The sequence below is a fragment of the Capsicum annuum genome, chromosome 5 (assembly GCF_002878395.1).
Source record: "Capsicum annuum cultivar UCD-10X-F1 chromosome 5, UCD10Xv1.1, whole genome shotgun sequence".
Classification (NCBI taxonomy): domain Eukaryota; kingdom Viridiplantae; phylum Streptophyta; class Magnoliopsida; order Solanales; family Solanaceae; genus Capsicum; species Capsicum annuum.
Genome location: NC_061115.1, coordinates 19761663 through 19766402, shown reverse-complemented (window position 1 = coordinate 19766402; position 4740 = coordinate 19761663). Strand labels below are relative to the sequence as shown.

Genomic DNA, 4740 nt, shown 5'->3' with positions numbered 1-4740 from the left:
CCCACAAAGAAATTATTTAATGCGAGTATAAACGTGTATAACTATTTATATCATAAATTTTGAAAGTCTTCTTAAATATTTAAAATTCATACCTATTTCAAATATTTCATATAATAAACTGAAAAGAAGTGAGTAAAAATTATAGGAAATAATTTATTAAAAATCAAATTTTATACGTATAAAATAATTAATGCAGCCATTTGGGCCATTAAAATTAAAATAATTATTCGAAGCACTTAGACAATAAGACCCAAGCCCAATTATCAATGTTAAAGACCCAAGCCCAATTATTAATGTAAGAAATATCTAGAAGTAAAATGGCAAGTCTCTTCTTTCAAATCCTAAAGGCAAAAATGAAAAATGAAAAGTGTACACTGTTCTTCTTTTTCTTCACATCTTCGATCTATTGTCATCACTCTATATTGTTCTGATTTCATCAGCTATCGTATCTAATCAGGTAATGTTTCATCATTTCTGAGTTATCTTGTTGTCTTTCTCTCTTGTTCGATCTTAAGCTTCAAACAATCAAAACTTTAAAATAAACTGCTTTAAACCAAATATAATTCAAGTCACCTTAAACTCTCACCGGGTGTTTGAGCTCAGATCTGTTAATGGGAAATATATTCCGATATAATACCTTTTAATTACACGATGAGGATGTGATGATGACAAATAAAGTTCTAGAATTGATCGGGACACAGGGTATTGGAGCTTCCCGAATCTTGGCAGGGAAACCTGGTAAGGTATCTCATTTTGCAAACATGGTCTGCAGCCATGGTGGTTTGTTTGTCTCTTTTTGCGTGATTTTCTCTCACGGATCTGAGCTCAAGATCAAAGAATTGGGTGAGAAGAACCTTTGTAAGAAGTTGGCCATATTTCTTTGTGAAAATAGATAAAAAATTGTTTTTGTTTTAAAAGTGGAAAATGATATTCAGATGTTGGAGTTGTGTTTGGCCACATAATAAATTGGAGTTTGTTTTAAATTTTTTTGTGTAATTTGTTGACTACCTGACCTATTTTGGTGACATTATTTTTAAGGAGAATACTTCTTCATAATTGAACCTCAAGGGTTGTTTGGTAGTTGATTTGGAAGTGAATCATGCATGCCAAGTATAGGGATTACTTTGGAATATAGATATTTAGGTTATCTAGGTTGGTGGCTATTACATTCTGGGGGGCTTTGAGGCTTTGAATCTATATATATAGACAAATATAGACCTTGATTTACTTACTCCACATTAGTTTTTTATGCAGAAATGAGTTTTCTTTTTCTGTTGTTTGTGTGCTGGTACTGAATACTAATTTGATTCTTTGTTAGAGGCACATCCTGATGTTATACCTGCTAATGGAATAGCTACAAAAAAAATATAAGAAAATGACCTTGCTTACCTCAAGAAAAAGGTAGCCTATTCCCAGCATTACATTTTTCGTACGATGAATGTAATGTTGCCTTAATTTTTTTTTTTGTTTCATTGATGAGATTGTGATGCTTATTTTTGCGAGTATTCTACAGGTTGATGCTAGAGCTGATCTTATTATAACTCAACTCTTCTATGATATTGATATTTTCCTCAAATTCTTCAATGATTGCCGCCAAATTGAAACTAATTGCCCCATTTTTCGGGTATAATGCCCATTAACAATTATAAGGGCTTCTTGCGCATGACTAGATTTTGCAAGACTAAGGTATCCCAATATTCTGGAGTATAGACTTTTCCATATTGTTTATCTGTATGTTTTCTTGTATACTGACGTATCACTTCACTGCTATTGGTAATGCATGGTAACCCCTAAATATTGATATATTATATTGCCCGAAGTTCAGTTAAGTACCATAAAGTCAGCGCCTTCTTATCTTTAGCCTTAATATTATTCTTCTCAATGTTGTGTATGTGTGCTTAAGTCTTCCTCAATCACTAATTATTGTTCTTTTTTCATCAATGCACACAACCCAGCCACTCTGTATAGTTTTCTTGTATGAACAGAGCATCGGTTGATTCTAATAAATGTCCCCGTATGTGATTTTGCCAACAAATTAACACATGAAAACTTCTTAAATTAATGTTTTTCTATATATATCAACTACGTACAGGTACAGGAATCTTATTGAAAGAGTTTTAAGAGCTAGACTTATTTATGGGAGCCCAAATATAAACAAAATTGTGAGCTTTGAGTACATGAATCATCAATTGGTATGGAATGAATTCTCGGTAATCATTCTTCCATGACGTTGTCTTCATTCACTTTATTTTTTCAACACATCAGAGATTATATTTTACTCTTGTAGCTCTTCTTTAGAAATGGTTGTTACCTATTGTATTGTATTGATATTCCAAAAGGATGTCTCAAGTGGGAACTTTTCAGGTGAGATTCAAGTATTTTTCTAAAAAAAGTATTAGCTCAGAAGGAGAAATGAGGTTAATGGAGAGAAGAGATTTTCTGTTAAGGGTGGTTTCTCTTCTCTATTATGCCAATAATTTTCTTTTAGCTGGTCTACTCATTAATAAAATAATTTACCTTGTGAAAAAAATGCACATTGAATGTGATGAAGCTGTTTCATGTTTGAATCAATGAGTGAAATTTTACTGATGCATTAATTTTTGAACTGTAAAAAATCCTTCCTTCAAACACAGATATCTTTCTGTGTTCACTTGATGGCAATAACAGCCCCGTGGACATGGAAGTCCCAACAAAACTGACGGGAAGAGGCTACGTCGTCCTTACCAGTAAAAAATATTCAAGGTGGAGATCAATTTTGCTACAAAAATCCCAATACAGGTAATTACAAATGCTCTGCGTAGTCAAGAGTTAGAGAACTCTCAAGAAACATTGAGAGTCTTGGATATTATTCTAAGGCTGCATGCTGCAAAGTAGTAAGTAGTTGTTCTTTTTCTCTCGAGAGTTTAAGTGTCTCATTTTTCTTGCGTCATTTAGTTGATGTTCTTGTATCATGGGGTGCCTTTTTGTTAGACAATCCTTTTTCCACAATGATCCGACGTACAATAAAGTTAGAACTAAGAACCTCTTATAGGTCGAACCACATGGGATCTGTGCGTACTTTGAAACAAATGGTTTCAGATCATTTATTTTCAGTTGCTTGTTCCTTTTACATTGATGTTTAACTGATATTTGCTCATTCGGAAAAGTGAAAAGTATGTAAGACTTAATAGTTTTTTGGGTGAAGAGGCTGAAATACAGTTTTATTGTCATTGTTATTATGATTTTCCTTCTCAGTCCTTATAGCAGTTTTTGACCATCTGTTTTTTACTTTTATATTCAGAAACAATGGTAATAGCAGCCCCAGTGGACATGAAAGCCCCAACGAAACTGACAGGAAGAGGCTACGTCGTCCTTACCAGTCAAAGAAAATTCAAGGTGGAGATTAATTTTTCTGCCAAAATCCCAATGCAGGCAATTGCAAATGCTCTGCATGGTCAAGAGTCGGGGAACTCTCAAGTAGCATTGAGAGTCTTGGATATTATTCTAAGGTTGTATGCTACAAAGCAGTGAGTAGTTGTTCTTTTTCTCTCGAGGATTCAAGTGTCTCTATTTTTCTTGCGTCATTTAGTTGATGTTCTTGTATCAGGTGGTGCCTGCTTGTTAGACAATCATTTTTCCCAATGATCCAAAGTACAATAAAGTTAGAACTAAGAACCTCTTATAGGTCGAACCACACGGGATCTGTGTGTACTTAAAACAAATGGTTTCAAACTATTTTTTTCAGTTGCTTGTGCCTTTTGCATTGATGTTTAATTGATATTTGCTTGTTCATAAATAAGGAAGTTTCGTAAAATTTATTAGTTTTTGGGTGAAGAGGCTGAAATACAGTTTTATTGTCAGTATTATTATACTTTCCCTTGAACTTGACATATATGTTAATATGTGCATCTTTTTTAATGCATTATCCCCTCTTTAAAACTCTAATATTTCTCATGAAATCTGTGTACTTCCTTTTGAGAAGAGTAATAACTGTCAATGGTCAGTATCAGATTGAAATTTATAGTGTACGACCGATTGCTTATGGTGAAGATGTCATTTTTTATTGCAATTCTGTTACCAAGGGATCTGTTTAGCTTAAGGAGGGAGCCTTTTACTTTTTCCTTTTTGTGGTTATTTTTTGTTAAATGGAGATGTTTCATGCTGTAGAGTAAAGAAGAGTATGAAGCTTCTGTCTGTTTATGCGGCATTCAGGTTTGCCGTGGAAGTTACCTGAATCTTACAGGTGAAGGGGCTATCTTGAAGGTATATTATCCATCTTAGTTTTGAAGAATTCTCTCGGTGTTGGCAACTCCTTAAGCTCGTTTGTCGTTGAGGTTTTTTGGTGTTGTTGAATTGTCAAATTGTCAAATTGTCGTTGAGGTCTACCCCAAGAGAGCAGAGTTGGGCTCCAACAAGAACAAACTTTTAGCAGTTTGTGGTTCCTCCTATCATTCCTTTTCGTAGAGACTACATCTATGGCAATTTAGCGACAATGTGACTTCCAAAGATGTCACTAATTTAGGAACTTGGAGGTATGAACCAAATCATTTGCAATAACTTTTTTTATTGCATATTCTTGGTCACGGTTTAAGCTGTCTCTTGCAAAAGTTTAAGATAAACTGCATGTAGTCCTACTTTGGTATTGGGAGCTTTCTGCATTATGCTCCCTTTTTTCTGCACTGTACTACCAAAAAAAGGTTAAAAAATTATACTTCCTATGATTTTCTTACTTGTGGGTTTCAACGTGAGACTGATTTATAT

The 4740-nt window shown here is 33.9% G+C and overlaps 1 long non-coding RNA gene across 2 annotated transcripts; it reads left to right on the top strand.

Moving 5' to 3' along the window:
- The first annotated feature begins 396 nt into the window (after positions 1-396).
- LOC124898725 lies at positions 397-3468 on the top strand. 2 transcript variants are annotated; one of them, XR_007055456.1, is made up of 4 exons: positions 397-457; positions 2093-2210; positions 2634-2778; positions 3281-3468. It is a non-coding gene; the product is annotated as an uncharacterized LOC124898725 (long non-coding RNA). The 2 variants fall into 2 exon arrangements; XR_007055457.1 differs by lacking the exon at positions 397-457 and adding an exon at positions 1525-1686.
- The last annotated feature ends 1272 nt before the right edge of the window (positions 3469-4740 follow it).